Source organism: Acanthochromis polyacanthus, chromosome 1 (assembly GCF_021347895.1).
Source record: "Acanthochromis polyacanthus isolate Apoly-LR-REF ecotype Palm Island chromosome 1, KAUST_Apoly_ChrSc, whole genome shotgun sequence".
NCBI classification, from domain to species: domain Eukaryota; kingdom Metazoa; phylum Chordata; class Actinopteri; family Pomacentridae; genus Acanthochromis; species Acanthochromis polyacanthus.
The window spans coordinates 12,730,205-12,749,572 of NC_067113.1; the positions used below are offsets into that span (position 1 = coordinate 12,730,205).

The window sequence follows — 19,368 nt, forward strand, 5'->3', positions numbered from 1 at the left end:
GTGACTTCAGTGCATCTCTATCTAATTGTCAAGATTGAATTTCTAGGGGATTTAGCGACACTTGCAGTTACAGGTGGTAATGATGAATGTCCGAAAAATAGAGTCCCCAGAGTTCTGTCTATAATTACACATTTTTCAGTCTCTGGAGGGAAGAATTCTAAGCAGTACTGAGCAGCTCTTTTCTTCTTCTGAGTTTTTGTAATATTTCCTACCAATCCCCTATAGTATGTAAATGCAGTATGATGAACTGTGCCTCTGACAATGAAAACTACAACATATAAAAGTAAGTGAAGAATACAAATACAAATAAATTTCAGCCTGAGAGAATATAAAAAAATTTGGCTTCACACATAGACTGGATGTAAACGACAGACATAGCCATCGAAACATCACCCACTGGTTTGTGAACCGCTGTTTTTAAGTCTTGCGTGTGGCATTTTCCCATCCTGGCATTTCAAAACTAGACAAAATGCATTAGTACTAGATCTGAATGTAGAGCTTGAGAATGCAGTTTGATACAGTCATAGTTTACAGTCATAAGTTAGTTTTGCTTTAAAACATGATCTGCTTTGCCATCTTTCTTACTCTGATTGAGGTCACAGTTTACAAAATGAGCATCATTGGTTTTATAAAAGGCTTCAAGCTAGAGACTGAAACCCTAAACTCATTAGGAAAATGTTTAATGAGCTTACAAATCAAGTAAGAAGTAGAAGTCAAATCTGTTTGTACAACCAGACATGGGCGTAACGGACGCGGGGTACGCGTGGAACATGTCCCGCGCACTTTCCACATCTGTTCCCTCTGCCCCCCGCACTTTTTTCAGCCGTTACAACAGCTAAACCCGTTATTAGCATCCAGTAACGTGTTTTCCCGAGCCGTCTTTGAATGCACCATGAGCGCATGCTAACGCAGGTGTTCCACAGGAGACGTGCTGCTGTGCTGAGCAGTGCTGAACGTGCGTCTGGAGTAATGTTTAGCAAACCAGCCAGAGCTAGCAAGAAGCAAAAAACTTTACACAGTTCTTTCCAAACAAACCGTGTAAGTTGTGTGACCTTGTTGGATGCAAACAATGTTAGACTTGTTAGCTAAATGATGACAAGGTAAAACGTGGCAATATATCAATATGTTAAGCTAATTAACAATAATTTAAATGTTGTTGCCTCTGTTACATTACTGCTAATTAGTTTATTCTTGGAATAAACCCCGTCCTCTTTCATTTCTGGGCAGAAGATGTGCTCACAATTGCTCTCCATGTATTTAAGTCTTTTGGTCCCAAAAGAGGAGAGTCAGGGAGGAGAAAAAACAATAGGCTATCTATGGTATAAAAGTGGTTAAATTTACAACTATTTTTACTGCTTCTCTTTCAAATTCTATCTCAGAATTTTGATTTTCAGATTTTTTAATGATTATTTCCATAACAAAGAGCAGAGTCAGGCAGGAGATGGACCAGAGGCGGCGGCCAGCAGTAATGTTGACCATGCAGGGTCTGCAGAGGTGAAAAAAAAATCTATAAGTGGCTGAGAAAAAAATATATATCTATGGGTTAAAGTGACTTTGAGGTTAAATTCTACTGCAATTTTTACTCTTCCTAATGCTATTTCAGAATTTTTCTTACTACATTTTTTTTATGTTTATTGCCATAACTTAAAGAGCAGAGTCAGGGAAGAGATGGATCAGAGGCCAGCAGCAGGGACAAGGATGTAGGGTCTTTACAGGTAAGGAGAGATTATAACTTCCTGAAAATAAGATATCTATTGCAGGGAGAAACCAGGCAGTACTGATCATTTCATGTTCAGTGTTTGGCACCTTTGGCTACTCGTCCAGTAGATGTTCAAGGGACATTGTTGTCAACTCAACTAGAGTTTGGCCAGTAAAACTTTAGATTTTATAGTTTAAAGTTTTATACTTTATAGTTTAAAGAACTAGTCTAGTTGGTCCCCTGGTATTGTACTGTGGCTGTTAGGGATTATGTGGTTCTTTAGCCACTAAGGACGGTGCAATTAAATGTAAGAGAATGATAAATCGCTCTGAAAAATGTGTCCCCCTCACTTCTGAGATGGTGGTTACGCCCGTGCAACCAGAGGAGTTGCCCCCTGCTGGCTGTTAAGAAGAAGCTGCTTCAATCTTTTGTACACAGTATAATATAATGAAAATTTTCCCAGGTATCATTTTAAAATATAACTTCTAACACAGTACTAATGTATTTAATGCGCAGTTGTTTCAAGTAGTACATTCTGATTTAAACAACTTCACAAAACGAATAGAACACTTTGGATTTCGTAGGTAGGACTTTTTTTCTCTCATCGGAGACACAGTGTTCTCAGTACCTCACCAAGGGCTTCATTAAAAGCAGACTGATTACTGTGGTATTTTACTTTAGTAGAATTCTGCTCCTTCACTAACATTTTCCTCAAATCAGTATTCTCACAAGAGAACTGCGAGATCTCACCTGAGAGCTGCAGTGTTGCACAGCATCTCATTAATCTGTTGTTAAGTATATTAAGGGACTTCCTTTGTGACACAGCATTGTAATTTTCCATTTTCTTTTGCCCATTTTAGTTTACTGGCTTGTCTGCTTTATATTTCATGCTGTAAGTAAGTTCTTTGTTCTTTCCCCAGAATGCATTTTGACTTCTCCCAGAGACATGAAGGCATTCAAGTGAAAATCAGAGAGAACTAAAAGTTAACATCGAGTCCAATTCTCAAAATACTTCCTGCTGCACTACACTGTGTTCTGTTGAGGCTTCTGTAAGTGTTTCCTCTTCCTGTCTGATTTCTGGACAGTCATGTTTAATTCTGAGGGACACTGAAACGTTCTGTCTACTATTAATGATCTACATTATTTGTAAAGCTGCATATTAACCAATGCCAAACCCACTGAGCCAGATGTGGCTTGTTCAGCTACTAAAGGTTGAAGAACGTTAATTAGGCAATTTGTTGCTGATAGCGCTCTGAAAGTATGAATGCTGTTTGTGTGAACTAAGTGGTTGTAAAGTTTCTGGCCACTTATCAGTGTTAATGGATCACTAAAGCTGGAGGGACGAGCAAGCTGCACTCAGGTTGCCAAGACGTGCTAAGTGCACTCAGCTTTTCTTTAATGGACATGAGCTCAATCACGGAGCTTTACTTGGACAATAATTTGCAAAGCTGCTCATCTCTAGTATGTTTGATGCAAAAACCATTAAAGATGCAGCTTTCTTTGATAATTTTATAGATATTCTATTGGTCTGGTGCGTACTGTTTAGCACAGGGCGCCTTAACAAGACGTATCTTAGGAACAAAAATAGGACAGAAGTTTATGACCCTGTTTTCTACACCATGCATCAAAAAAATAACCTAATGAGGAATAAAAACAACCTACACCACCTCTATTGTGATCTAAATTGGGGGAAATAAAGAAAAAACAGGATGCCACTGTATTAAGATTAGGATTTGAAATCATAGTAGAAAAATATCTGTGGTAGCTGGAGCAGCTGCCACTATTTACTCTGCTCCTATGTGTTTCATTGATGGAAAATAGATGAGGCACTAATGGCAGTGTGCCACCAGTAGTCCTCCATCCTGTGTAAGACATGGGCTTTGCTACAGAGGCCCCCTTGTCCACAGCTTCTTTGTATTGATTTTCTGGCATATGCTTGTTTTTTCTGAATTGTACAATTTGTAAGATTCATAATGCCGGGACAGCTTATACCCACACTTCGCACAGGGACAGAAATGCATGGCTTCCCTCCTGCCAAAAAAGAGCTGAGCTAAATGATCGTCTGTGCTACTTTCTCAACTGGTTGGTCTTTTTTAACTGGCTTCCCCTGGGGTTTTGCTTTTTAGGATACCAGGCATTTAGATGTCTGCATGAGGGAAACACTGTTTAAACATATAACAGAACTTCTCTCCAAAGCCCCCCTCCTTGGAGTCAGCAGTAGAAAAATTTCCTTCTCACTTAGTCACAACACTTTCAAGTAAATATCAGAGTGTGGATAGTGTTTTGGAATATTTATGCATGTGACAATGAGTTAGCCTGGGATTTCAGTGCTTTTTGCCAACATTTAACTGGTCCAAACCTGCTCCCACAAGAGTTCACCAGTGTCTTTGCCAGTGTCTGGCTTTGTTTACAGGCAGCCAATTATGCGGCAGGTGTAAAAGGCAGGTAATATCCTGTGAAAGCATCCAGTAAGGTCGCACACACACAAAGACACACACACACACACACACACACACACATAGACTAATTTCATGCTTATACATTAAATCTGTGGATCCACATTCCAGCATAAACAAATCACAGCTTCTCTCAGCCACAGGGAGCCTCAGGCCTCTGTCACTATTGTGGTTACAAATCCGCAAACAGCATCCAGCAGCCAGTCCCTTTATTGCAGGAACAGTTTCACCTAAAGAACAGATACATGAGGGAAATTAAGTCTTCGATTGTTACTGCTGGCCAGTATTAACTGCAGCAATTCTAAAGAACCTAATCTTGTGAGAAATCCATGTGTATTTTAAATAGTTTTGTTAATTAGAGGGAAATGAGTCAAAAGCTTTATCATTCAATTTTTTTTTTTTTAGTTCAAACCTTGTTTATGTTCGCACAGCCTAATTCTGCCCAAGAAGTGGACACATTTGTTGGATTCTTGGTCTCTGAATGTTACATAAATTTTAGGATGCAGTGCCCCAGTTTTGATGCCGAAAAGGTATTTAAAGCACAGGGTTTCAGATGCAGTTTGAAGGAGGCTGAAGCATACAGTCAACCTCACAGTTTGATCTATTTGATGTGAAGTAGATGTAGACGGTGATGACTGACAGTACGAGGGCTTCTAAGGCTTGTATTGGCTTGAACAATTACCAGCTGCATTAAAAAAAATCTGCATCTTTGATTAAAAAAATGTGAAAGATGAGCATTTAGCTATGATTCTACAGGTTGTATGTTGACAGAAAACAACCAACCACAGAGGAGAAAAATCTATCAAGACAGTTCATTAAAGATTATGTGGTAGAAAAAAGCCGATCTTACAATTCTTTTAAAATGTTTGCTAGCACAAATGCATGACGTTTTCTTTACAACTGCAACAACAAAGCATACTGATGTTGCTACAGCTCTGATTCATGTCTTTGAATGGCTTCATCTCCATAGCAACAGCTGTCAAACTCACTGGTACTTTAGTATCTATATATCTAAGCATTAATCATCTAGCAAAATAGCACCATCAAGTACAGCAAACGAAGAAACAGTGAAACCAAAGATATTGTGTGTCTCACTTTTCAGCCATCCATCCATTTTCTTACACTTATCCAGAGTCACTGTGTCAGCAGGCTAAGCACAATATTCCAGATGTCCCTCTACCCTGCAATATTTTCCAGTTCCTCCATGAGGATCCTCAGGTGTTCATAGACCAGATGAGATATCTCCTTCCTACAGCAAATGCTGTGTCTAACTCAAGGTCTCATCTTTGTTGTATGTGACTGGAAAACCTTCAAAAAAAGTTGCCCATGAGGCATCCTAATCAGATGCCCCAACCACCTCAGCTGTCTCCTTTCAATAAGACGGAGCAGCGACTCTACTCGGAGCTCCCTCTGGAAGTTCAATCGCCTTACTTTGTCTCTAAGGCTGAGCCGTTTCTATCTACAATCTCAATTTTTCAGTCACTACCCAAAGGAACTGAGATCGACTGGTAAGAAATTTGCCTTCCGGCTCATCTTCCTCTTCACCAAGTTGGTCTGGAACATCATTTGTTTTACTACTGATGCTGCAACAATCTGTCTGTCCATCTCATACTCCATTTTATCTCCTTTAAAGAAGTTACTTTTATTTAAGTGAGATGAAGAAAAAATATTGCAGGACTCGCTTCAGTAGATATCATCTTTCAAAGCAAACTTGCAGTCATCCACGGTGCATTCAAAGAAGTGTAACTTGGGGGTTTTGGATCTCAGAGAAGTCTTGGGCCTCAGGCCAGTTGTGCTCCACCTTATTGGTGATCCCATGGAACATGTAGAGCTGCTGAAAATATACAACTAGAGTAAAGTTGGGAAGTTTGAAAAATGTTAAAACTAGTGGTGGTAGCAATAACAAAGACTATCTAATTAATTAGATGCTTTCTAATTAATTAAAATTGATTTATTGTATTTTTATCAAATAGTTATATTTGACACAGTAGGCAAAGTTATTCAATTCAAATAAATTTTGGTTGATGACTGAATCAATGAGTAGATATATACATGAACTTAAACAACAAAAAATTTTATTTTTCATCTATACTTATCTGCGTATTTTTCATCTGTCTACTGCATTCACAGATTACTGCAATTTCAAAGTCCAATTATAGCTATTATATTCAACATTTTAAGACTTTTCGTAAACTAAGACCCTTTCAATGTGATAAAAACATGGTACTCCAAGTAAGGGAACCCCGACCAATAAAAATGATAAACAAAACATCTTAGCAAACAACAACAAAACAGGTAAACAACAAAACAGAAACAGTTGAAATATAGGTCATAACAGTTTGATTAACAGTTTAGTGCTTTATACCAACAAACCAATTGGTCACAATACCTCTAAGGCTATTTCTTCTCTTTAAACCAATTACTGAGACAAACTAGCCTGTTTACGTTTTCAGCGCTAAAGGCTGCCCTTTTCTTCTGAAGGACCGTCATTGCTGGCGTTAGCTCTGGTGCTCGCAGCAACATAATTTACATTGAAGTGATACCGTAGGCTTGAAGTGCTGCGGTGATAGGAAAACTCTTTGTTGCGCAATTTGTACACATCCATGTTTTTATCCAAGCCGCCATCTGGAAGTTTAAAAAAATAAAAACTTACCACCACCTACTGGGTTGGAGTGTGTGCATCAGTGTGTGCCAGAAATAAAGGAACTGAGAAAGATGTCATTAAATGTGTTTTTTTACATGTTATTTTTCATCAATCAATTAGTCGGAATTAACCCATTAAAGTCTCAACCCTAATTAAAACCTAACTAACCATGGATCTTGTGTATTGACTTAAACATGTGAATAATTAACTCTTATATATCTGAGCAACTAATGAAATCCAACAGTTGGTAAACCCACCTAACTGCTGATGCTCATGCTGCTCATGAACAACTCCCACTAAATGTCTGTTACCCTAACAATGTCCGTGCACTGCGTGGTGTCACAGCTGTCCGAACCGATTGACGAAAATGAGTCTTTCGCTTTCAGTCCAATGTCACCTTGGCTGTCACACACTGACTTGAATTCGTTTGGGGCTGGAGTGAATCCTCAGGAGTGACAGTGGTGATTGCTAATCCGTCAGACTGATTTGGTGACAGGCGAAAGTGCTAATCCTCCCGTGTTATTCAGTGCCAGTGAGGACCGCCTAATCCCTCACGGAGGGTCTGATGTAAAAAGAGATGACGCTGACTAAACAGCTCTCTAGGAAAATGATTGGTAGGTCTGGGAGCGGGTTCATGCTTCCAGTGCACACTGATATCAACACAGCCAATATTTACTGCTTCTCTGTGTGTTTTGTTCTAAATATCTTTTGATTCGAAGCCAGAAATGTATTAATGTGATGACTGACAGCAGTAGATATTATGTTCCTCAGTCAAACAGAAATCATCTGAAGGATGCAGTTTCAGTGGGATCTACAATCCAGTGGGAGAAGTTTTTCAAATCAGCAGCTGCATATTTTTGAAACTTGTTTTTTTACTGGAAAAACTGAGTCGATTTTCAGATATAATATATTTAAGATCACGATTGTGTGATTACCTCAATTTAAATTTTAAACCTGAACCCAGATAGCCTTGTCAACATCCATTTTTCTTTCTACATCAACAAAATGTTTAGTTTATCTTTTCGTAGTGATAGTGCATTTAGTGAAAGGATCCTTGAACACAACTGATGCTGCTGCAGTTTACTTGTCTCTCTCTCTTCCTAAATATAAACTCATCTGAAGTCAGTGACAACATGCTGTAGTTTTACAACTAAACGTCCACCTGAGTTCAAACATCTGTCTGTTAAACTCGCTGCTCCTGAGATCCTCCCTGCATTCAGGCTGTCATCACATCCCTGTTATTATTAATTGCTAACAGGCAAAATTACTTCCTAGATATGTGGAGCTGAACTCAAACAAAATATCAGGTCCCATGCTGGCATAGTTTGTAAGTGAAGGAGAGTTCCAGGAAATGAGAGGAGTGGGAGTTTTCAGACAAAAAAAATAAATAAAAAAAATTGGGAATGAGAGCATATAATCACAAAGCCTTTGGCAGCTAATTGGAAATTAGAGTTTTGCTAAAGCTAATTATACAGCTGGCAGGAGTATCTCACTTTGGTTTCAGATACCTAATGTAAATACAGCTAATGTCCTCTGTCAGTTGAAATCATTTATTTTTAACAGGAAATAATGGTGAATAATTAGTGATGTGCTTACTGGCAGAAAATAGGAGTTAGACATCTCCACACACCATCTTTGAATCTCCAAATCAGTTGAGACCTTATTGTCAAAATGCGGAAGTTATTAATGCAATTGTTAGCACTTGAATGCAACTACAGTACTGTCAAGTGTCATTCACACAATTAACCACCATTTCTGACTGAATGATGAGTCTAGGAGACTTGCCATTGACTGGATTTAAAGATGGACAAACCTTCTGTGACATCACATACTGGTTTCCTGGGCACTACTGCAGCAGAGTGGTGGCTCCAATCACCACTATCTTGGCAATGGCTGACTCCATCAAATTCCAGGCCAATCCAAAAGTGAGCAAGCAGGTGAAGCATGAGTGGAGGCCATGCAAATTTCTCAGGGCCATGGATTGTCCTATGACAGCACCCACCTGTCACTCCCTTAATTATGCATAACTTGAGGCCTTAAAGACCCCCTCTGGTGAAAATCAAATTTCTAGCTTGTTAACATGTCCATATGGTGTTGCCAATCATCATACGCGAAATAAGCAGGCAACACCATGGCTAACCAGTTCTTCCTTGAAACTGCAGTATTCTGACAGTTTAAAACACAGAGATTCAGGCTTTTCATACACAGCAAACCTAAAGAAGTCATCCCGTCAACTTTGGGCTTTCCAAGTCATTATCCTGAGAATCCGTTTCTGGTTCCAACATGTGTGACTGAATATTCAAAAATTTCAACTCATCATTGGTTGTTTGCGGTGTGTGAGCAGTCGTAGGTGAGGTGGTAGCTCCAACTTAAGCAAAATAAAGGGGTGGGAGACAGAGGCAGGGACTTCATAGATGTGCACATCTGAGGGAAATGTGTAGAGTTAAGCTACATCTAAGATAAAATTTTAGGGGATTTAAAAATTCCCCCTGTACAGTTGTAATTAAAAGGGACATTGTCTGTAGAGACCAAAACTGTTCTTGGTATCAGGCTATAAACTTGTTTATTGCTGCTGTGAATTTGAACATTTTAATATGGAAGTCTACTGGGATTGATTCACTTTGGTCGCAGCCTCAAGTGGCTGTTCAGTAAACTGGCACTTTGGCACTTCCATACTGGCTTCATTTTTTAGCGGTGGAGGTTGCTGCTTTTTAGAAAAAGATAAAGTCAAAAGAATCATCTGACATTTGGGGAATAAACTAATTTACTTGTTTCCTTATAGGTTATGTGAAAACATTTGTACAAAAACCGAAGTGCAAAAATGTCCATTTGTTGTTTCACTGGAGGATTGCGTGTGGGACTATTTGTTGATCGTGAGCAGTTACTTGCCAGAGCCTTGGCTGATTGCCAGGTCCAACTGCTTGCGCAGACCAAAATTCAGGAATCATCGACTCAAACAATCCATTACACATTCTTCCATTATTATTATCAAATAAGACACACCATGTTAATTAGTGAGCTTTGAAGGGACTGGGATAATTTCCAGCTTATTTTCAATAGACTGAAAGAATAGTGGTATTGATGCATCATTAAATATTTAGTAAATATTAAATTCTAATTACTGTTATTTTACATGACTAATGCTGTCAGCTTAGCCCACCGGTTTAAACTGTATTAGAGTGAATCTGAGTTGATTTGAGGAGGGCTGTTGTATTGGGATGTTCTTCTTGACCCTTACCAAAGTTTCAGTTCTCATGAACACAACAGAGCCAAGATGTACTTACTTGTTTATGTTTCACCTCTTAAAGTGAATAAAAATGCCTTATTTATGAGGTTCCTTGCTGTTTTCAAATGAGAGTAGTTTCCATTGTCCTCATTTTCTTTGAAATCCAGAGAAGCATCTGTTCAATGTTAAAATCAAGAACGGACTTAAATCAATACTTGGGATCAATACGGGCACCATATAATTGCAACAGGCCCCTACTAGGACAGTACAAATGCCTCCCATGAGTTTTGTAGCAAACATAAAGATGTTGACAACAAGACACCATCAAACATCAGGAGGCTCCTTTTCCACTTTTATTTTTAGAGGTAAGGAATAGCTGTAAGTTAAGACTTGACTTCTTTAGCAGCACCTCTGTCATTGGGGTTTGGCGCCATGTGAAAATGAAAGTTTTGAAGGGAGCCACAGGACTTCCTTCTTTTGAAATCATACGTTACATCGTGTGGCGATGTTCTGCTGTTGTGCTGTATGCGAGCTATTCTGGTGTTTTCAATATGGTTGTTAGGATTTCACACAAGCTTAACAGACAATAATCCCAACCCTTACCCCAGCTGCAATAAGCCTCGGATGACTCCTGCAAACTGCTGAAAATTGGGACAAACGGTAAGGCAGTTTTGAAACACATTACACAGAACTTGTTTGCAGAAGATGAGATTATTAGAATGAGGGCAGGAACAATCTGGTGTAATGTGCTAAGACAAATCTCATTTTGGTGAATAAGGAAGAGCCCTATGAATCGGTGGTGGTATACATATACCATGAAAAATGGATGAGTTCTACCTCCCAAGACTAAAATTAGACGGAAACCTAATATGGTGAGTGTCCTTCAAGTAACACTCTGATTTATAAGCAACAACAAGAGAGAGAGAGGGTGAGAAAAATCTATTATTCTACCAAACGCTCGCCAAGATAGGTACAAATGTAATGCCAGCCGACACACCATGGAAAATCTGATTATTCCTTTTGTTGGAAACCTAAGCAGCCATTGAAATGAAGCAATGGCATCTTTTCAAGCAATCATTTCTCACAGTATGATTACTGTGTGACTGTCCGTCTGTGACAACAGCACTGAAGTAGAATATAAAGTGGAATGAAGACTAATGCACAATGTAGTATGAATATTAATACACACTTTACAGTACCATTATCTATAGATTTGAGAGTCTACATGTTTTTTTCAAAAAAGATTTCAAGTGGCTTCATTTAGCAAGCAGCTAATAGATTATCTACTCAACAAGTTCATTAATTAATGAGGAAGGATCTTAATGGACTTTTTGGTTCTTTCGCTTCTCAAAGAAGGCTGCAGAGCATCAGTAGCAAAAGCGATTTCTAAATGACTCCCTTACATTTAAAGCGCAAGTTTAATGGCTTATTCATTGTCAATTAATCCACTTTTCTATGTCCTACAGGAGCAACTGTAAATTACTGATGCAAAGAAGAGTTCTGAAATTCAGTTAGTTATATATTTTTGTTTTCAAAAGCAAAAACTGCTTTGTGTCTGTCAGTCAGTCACCAGTGTCTGTTGCATCAATGTTAGATTTGTCTTTATGCAAACATGACAGGACTGCAGCGTTTGTGCATTATTTGGTACCTGGTGCAAGTCTTCGGTTCTCTCCACAGCCGTATCAGTGATGAATTTTTAAATATATTTTGCAGTTGAAGCCATAATTAATGATTTATTTGAATTTCATCACATATTGGTTATTTACTAATTGCAAATTATTTAACAAGTAGGTTATTCTTTGCTAAAACATTTAAAACGATGGGAAACTTGCTTGAATTAATTTCTGGCCACTTGGGGGGAGTACAACACACTTAAAGAAAGTCCACACTGACATATTCTCATATTATTGTGACTTTGTAAATAATGGCATTTTTATGTATTGAGCAGAAATTAACATTCATTTGAGTTGTGTGTGTGTGTGCCCCTGACAACTTTAAGCCTAATAGCTCAGGTTTCTGAGATCTCCTATCTTAGATGATGCATCATCATGTTACTGTCATAAGCAGCGACACAGACACATTTCTCTATCATTGTGTGTGAGTTTATGCGTTGCACCAGTGAGACAACACTTTGCCCATGAAGTGCAACTGGAAATTACAACATTCATGATCATTTTCATCCTGCATAATGTAACAAAACATATTTGACACCAACACTCTTCAGATGAAACCACAAAATACAAAGAGTTTGAGCAGTACAAGGAAGTTATGAAAAAAATCAATGTAATAAATAACATTGTATTGTTTTGTGACACCTCTCCCACTGTGTTGTAAATTGTCCTCGCCAACCTCAGTAGATAACTGAATAGTCATCAGTTGATGTAGTTCACCTGACTGACCATTCCAGGCTATAAAGCTGGACCCCGTGCTCCGTCACTCTTTCCCTTCCATTCATACTGCATCACTGTGTTTTACTTTTAAGCTACTTGCATTGGAAACATCACTGTTTTCAATTATTCATTATTCTTTTATTCTTTGAGGCAGCTTGTGACAACGTTGTGTGCAACTGATGGTCAAATTTAAATGTTAACATTTTAGCATGACAAGACATTTGAAATACATGGCTCATGCATGGCTCATCCAGCTGGTGGAAGAACACCATGTTCACATTATTCATACCCACAATGGAGGCTGTGTTACAGAGCGCGTCAGTGTTTCTGCTCTTTGTTTCAGTTCTGAAGCCTGTAGTGCAGAAACACTGCACAGCCCCTCCCTGTGTCTATCGGTATGAGCAAACACTGACTAAGTATTAACTGGACTTTTCTAAATCCAGAGACTGCAGGGTAAAGCAACATCCCTCGTGAGCCTGCAGCACAGCAGACGTACAACAAGCCACATGGTGGAAGACAGGATACGCTGTTGATGGCTCAACAAGCCACCGCTTCAGAGGAAACATGGTCAGTGGTGCAGAAAGGAGCTGTTTAATTGGCAGAGTTTGAATGCACAAGCTCTAATTAGTCGAGAAGAACACAGTTCAACTTCCGAATCCCAACAGCATCCTGAAAACTCTGCTGACATTTTGCTCTCTGCAGGGTGGTCAGTGGGTGTGCAGAGTGCCACAATTCCCAGAATAGAAAATGCATCTGGCTTGTTAGTATTTGTGGAGAGTACACAGTGAATTATCATTAAACTGAGCTCTGGCTACACTGAAAGCAGAAAGAATTAAGGACGCCTTTCTGGTGCTTTTGCACAATCTACATCTCAACTGTCTCTATGCTTTAAAGTCCTGTATCTCCACTGCTCTTCTCTCTACAGCTAATTGTATGCACCAAAAAAAAAAGAGATCACCCCCCCCCCATCAGTTGACTAGGTTACAAATCCCTTGTGTTTTGTTAATTCAGTATTTCACAGCAAAGTTGCTCTCTGTGTTAGCATCAACATACAGTAAATGCAATTTGCACACACATTTGTTTGTGCATCAATATGTAGATGCAAAAAGGATTACAGGTCTAACGACATGTCCTTTCAGGTCAATTATCATGCAGAGTATGTTACATGCTCATACTGCGACAATAGCCGCCTACATGTGAACTCTCTCATGTGAATAATTCCATTATTCATGCCACTGTTATATCTGGAAATGAGCTTAGCAGAACAGTCAGGCTGTGTTTAATATTTAAAGGGAAAACAATAGAATGAATGAATGAATACTGTTAACTTTTTATGACTCCTCTGATCCAAAGTGACAAATGAAAATGTAAATATATAAGAAAACAGAAATTAAAGTCATCAGTTGATGACTTTTCTTCAAATGAGCAAACAAGTGTAAATGTACATGAAAGTCCTTTGCAGATATTGTTACAAGGAGGAAAATAATGGCTTCTTTCCGAGGAGCTGTGTGTTAAATAATTTCAGCCACGCAAATGAATTCAGATCCTCACATACGCCTGTGGGAAGAAGAGGGAGGATTTAGAGTAGAGATTTTTATGCACCGTAGCCACAAATCTGTTTTTAATATTATATAGATACTTCTAACCACACATATTGGGTTAACTGTGGTAACAATATTAGTTGCAGTTCTGTGAATGGTGCTTTTCACCAAAAATACAACACAAAGCACTGACTTATTGCACACCTAAGGCCAAAATTCATTCATTATTAATTCATAAATAATTTGTGGCTATCAATGGTGTAATTTAGAGTTGTTTTAGAAGTGCACTGCTACAGTCCAATTAAGTCTTTCTCAGCCTAAAATGCATTTGCTCTGCTCCTGTCAAATGACCTGTCAGAGGCCACAGATTTGGTAAGTGGTGTGATAATGAACAAGGAGTTAGCGGTGCTCGTGTTTACAGATCGGCCCACAGATTAAAATCAGCATGTGCACTTAGCTTTGCCTGAGTATTACTGAGATCTCCTGGAAGAGCTGCAATCAGTTTCTCGAGCTTTGCTCGCTTAAAATCATATTATAAATCATGATCACCTAAAGAAAACTGGGGTTTTTGATCTAATCTGTTAAGCACGGCTTTCCTCATTTCTTGATGCTTTATCTTCTACTCCTCTCTCTTATTTTTCCTTCTCTCCCTCTCACAGTGACTCATGCATCACCCTACAGCTTCTTTTGGGCTGTCAGATTTTCTACAGTTTCACTGTGACTCTAATCCAATTCAGAACCAAATCCCAAAACGCTCAACCCTGTGGGCTGCCCTTCTCAATGACCCCCCTCACCATTACCATTTACCCAGAATTCTGCAGGATCCTGTATGTTTTTTTGTGTTTTTTTCATCTTGCCCATGACATGGATGTCTCCAAGTGTTTCTAAAAATACAGCTTGAAGTGAGTGAGGAGATGACCGTACAGCTGCATATACGTCGGGGTCAGCCTGGGTCAGCCTGTAAAGTGTAGCATCATATACAGGAAGATAAGTTCAGTGCAGTAAATGCTATCTTAATACATTTTGGTCGCTTTATAACAGACAACTCTTTCCACTCTGAGTTCCCTGCGCCAGCACCGGGCCCTATCTGTCATTAAAACGCAACCTGCCACCAATTTCAGAAGGTTGCTAAGCGTGGTGCATTCACTGAAGAGACCGACTGCTACCACTGTGACTAAAATGGAAGCAGCATTGTTGTTCTTTATATCTACTGTATCAAATTGGTGGTTTTGCAGCTGAGAGTTATTTTAGAACAGGTTCAAAAACATTAGTGGGTTCAGTATGAGCTTACATGCTGTTGCTTGATGACTCTGACCTTTGTGTATGTTCTGACAGCAAGAACTGCCCCCCTAGATCCTTTTCTAGGGCAGAAAACAGCACCCACTGCAGGGTCGGTAGCTCTGATTGGCCCTGAAATAACTGTTGTGCTGGTCGCGACACTGACTGGTTAAACATGGTAAAATTGGAACGGACAACAAATTGTATTTTTTTCTTGATTTCCTCTGTGAGTAGCAGTGTTCTCTCTAATATCATCAGGAGCAACATAAAATTCATCATATGGGCAAACATAATATAAAAACCCCTCAATTTTACAGTTTCCTGTGTGCACATAGAACTAGAGTTAGGTTTTTGTTGTTGTCTTACCACACTTTGAGTTGAAGTTGCAGTCAAAGCTTGCAGCTCTTGGCTTAGTGTTTCTTTACCTGATTAACTGTTACTTACTCTCTAGTTTACGTAAAGATTTGGTCTGATGATGAGGATAAGGAGACTGTCTCTGATCCAGTGAGACCAAGGAGCTGATACTGACTGAATTTCAGGATTTGTTTTACATTATTTTTTAAAGCCCAGGGTTTAATGAGTTAGAAGCTGATCTAACTAATGATCTAGCTAAGACTTGCTAATTTTTTGGAAATCAAGATTAGCATTCACAGTGTCTCCTCTACATTCATTCAGCAGCCACCGCTACTTCAAAAAAAAAAAAATTAATCGTCGCAAATACACCACCGCCGCACGTCTCCACCTTCACAGCAGTCCTGCACTGTGTCAGGTACTTGCAAGTACTAAGGTAAACTACAGATAACTACCTCAGTATCTATTCTTTTTTTGTGTGCGTGTGGTGGTGTGGAGGTGGGAGGGGCGGGAGAGCCTGTCGCTGCTGCAAAAAAAATCCTAGAGGAAACACTGCATTCATGTCAAGATTTGTTTTTGTCCCTCTTGGCTGAAGCGATTAGTGGATCATCACGTGGTGTATGTACAATAGTCAGGTAGTGTTTTAATTACTCTTGAGTTGACTTGTTACAGATCTCTGTCCAGACGATCTTCCAGGTTTTTGTGCTCTAACACTGCAGAGGCATCAACTGTGCATGCACTGGAATACGTACCAGTTCCTGAGGAAAATATCTGACTCTCGTTTAGCCAAATTCACCAGCTAATATTTTGCAGAAGATAACCAGCTGCCGGACAGTTAAAGTTTCTGTCCAGCATCTGCTGGACAAAAACAATAAGCTGAAAAATGCCAAAGTGCTCTCTATGCTGCATTCATGCTATAAAGGGGTTACTGTGATCATCTTTTTTGCACTTGTTAAAGTTAAATAGTAAGGAAGCAGGCATGGATGTCTCATGGAAGCCAAAGTCTGTTAATGATAACACTGTCATTTAATACATATGGTGAAATATTGAACTAATTCTGCAGTGAACCAACCATCGATCAACATTGATTATATTTTCTTTATACTGAACTCCTTTATAGTAGCCATTAATACTATTTGTAGCAACAATTGACCTGGTAGGTCGTGCACTTTTCTTTACACATTTTTTGTTGCAGGGAATTGTAGCGTTGGGTGATAATTATCTGTGATCTCTTGACTCCCAACAAATCCTTTAATATCATACATAAATTCTTCTTTCATTTAGAACTATTAGTGCAGCTTTAAAGGTCATAATTCAGTCACTCTTTTAAGTATGGGAATTCACCATTAGACATGTGACTCAGGTTTATTCTCTGGCAAACCAATGAACCTCAGAGTACAGATTTAGTCTTTTGAGAATTACTTGTGTTTCCTGAATTTGGAACCACATTTCCTCTGAACCCAACAGCTTCCTCTAAGTCTTTAACATTTGGAAATGTTTTTTTCTCCCCATCTGCCTTCCACCACCTGTCATTGCTAAAGTCTGAAAAAGCTTTTTGCTGAGAAAACAGAGAACTCATGAAAACACGCTGGTTAATTTGTGGCTAAATCTATCCAGGTGCTGCTCAATACACAGCAATGTAGAGGCTATAGAATCCACCATTGTTTCAGCAATGACCTCACATAATTGATTTAAATGTGCCACAGTCTGAAGTAGTGATTTAGTGATGTTGAAATGTTTAGAGATTTGCCGTGTTTTGTTAGATATTTATTCATGAGTGTCCAAAATTGATTGAAAACAACTGTGTACTAAAACAACCACATTCTGTCATATTATACTACACACTGTCTATTGTCCATTAAGCCATTCTTTGGAGATGAAACATGTCTTAAATTCAAATAACTGAAAATTCAAAGGAAGCTGGTAGCTGGAGGACAGTGGACTCCATGTGTCAGATATGGATTGGGACATCAAACAGACTGCTGGTCTTCAGGAGAATTAAAGCTACATCATTTTTCAAGGTTATGCACCTGTGCAAGTGCTGAAATAGTATTTTAATCCAAGGAAGTGGCTCAGAGTCTGTGGGGAATTATCTTTATTTCATCAGTGTCTGTGTTGTGAAACGTAGATCTGCACAGATTTTGAGTTATGATAAGATACAGTGAATATGTCAGCTTTAATTTTAGGAGGATTTCAGCTCGACAATGCACCACATTCTCCTCAATTGAACTTTTTACCATTTAAACTGTGGAGAAAGCAGAAAAATCTAAGTGGTCAAGGATAAAACAACAGCCATTTTATCATGTGATATAAGCTTAAATAACTTAGAAGGTGGCTGTGGTGGTGTTTTCGTGTGCACAACACCTCTTCGAGCAGAGCCGTGGTAAGACGGCACGCTGCTTAACACACAACTCTCTGACACACCACCAGACCAGTTCCCCCACTGCAGCAAGAGACAACTGGACTGTAATTATTAAACAGAGAGGCAGGGTGGAAGAGCGGCTGACTGATAAGTACACAAAGACAGAGGCAAGCTTGTGGATGGGTAATAAGGTAGACACGAATAGTTACCAGAGCACCAGATGGATGGGCAACAAGACAGGTCGACAAATAGCACGCCGTTCAGAGTGACAGCTCCGAAACACCTTAACCTGGGCTCCGCTATACCAATGAAACAGAATTTCTAGGAATGTACCTATTCAATTTGTATGTTGCTTCAGCGCGAGCACGAAATGGATATGAAAAAAATGTCACCCTCCTTACTGTAATCCTTCCTTTTTCATTAATTTGATTGGCAGACTACACAGAGCGGATGGGAGTAAGGGTTTGTAGTTGCTGTGGCAACGGCCTGCTCTTTGTTAAAGGCTACATTCCTGGCATCTGATGTGTCTGCGCTGCGATCGATAAAAACCCAGCCTACAGGCACTGATGAACGGACTGGGGCTTTTGCCAGGCCAGGGAGGACCGGGGAGAGAGAAGGAGTTAGGTAGAGGATGTGTGAACAGGAGGACGGAGAGATAAAGCAGCGATAGGAAGAAGAGGGGAAAGAAAGGCAGAGATATGGAGATGCGAGCAGTGCAGCTGATGAGCCGGGCGGAGGGGTGAGCGCTGTGGGAAAGAGAAGGAGTGAGTGTGCATGGCTCCTTCTGCCTCATCTCAGCTATTTTCTGAATGCCACTCACTTCACGATCAAAGTAAGGTATGTGTCTGTCTGTGTGATCGTCATCTGCTTACCTTGGCAGATTTTTTTGCTGTGCTACGAGCTCTTCAAGCAGTCAAAAAGCTTTTTAAAGACACCTTTTATATTTCCTGCATTTTTCTTTGCCTTTATGATGCACTCAAATTTCCAATGCTCACAGATGTGTCTTACGTTTTGTACACCTAATTGGCAAAGATAGCCATGAGCAGAATGCAGATAGGACTGGTAATGAGGCAATTATGGTCAGTCTCTCTGTCTACATAGCCATCTGTCAATTCAACAACCTGTGGCTGCTGGAAGGTGTTTTTCTGTCAAAGTCTGTGTCTTCTCAAGCTGTGGAGAGACGAGGCTCTCTGAGACCGTAATGTTTTACAGCTGAACTCTGTATTCGGCTCCTCATTACCTTATCGTGTCTCTTCTTCCCTGACAAACCCTTCTCCCTGTGCTGTGGCTGGAAACTGGTGTCACATTTCACTTGGTGGATGGGGGGAAAAAGATGTCCAAGAAATTACAGAAACAGAAATAAATGCGAAAATGAGTCACATAATCACTACATGTTTTATTGACTAATTACCTTATGTTAT

At 39.5% G+C, this 19,368-nt stretch overlaps 2 protein-coding genes across 6 annotated transcripts in view; both read left to right on the plus strand.

Annotated features, from left to right (window-relative positions):
* The window catches only part of LOC110955846 (alcohol dehydrogenase 1-like), a 322,968-nt gene that overhangs the window by 254,029 nt on the left and 49,571 nt on the right, over window positions 1-19,368 (plus strand). The gene's annotated exons all lie outside the window — the stretch shown is intronic.
* lingo2b (leucine rich repeat and Ig domain containing 2b) overlaps window positions 1-19,368 on the plus strand; it is a 44,678-nt gene that overhangs the window by 20,808 nt on the left and 4,502 nt on the right. The window contains exon 1 of one of the 4 annotated variants that reach the window (XM_051939913.1): window positions 12,961-12,982. The exons of 1 other annotated variant lie outside the window; for it this stretch is intronic. The gene's annotated coding sequence lies outside the window, so the exon portion shown is untranslated. Of the gene's footprint in view, window positions 1-12,960; window positions 12,983-18,416; window positions 18,785-19,368 lie in introns of those variants that run through there. 2 more of the 4 variants (XM_022198749.2, XM_022198750.2) reach the window with 2 other exon arrangements.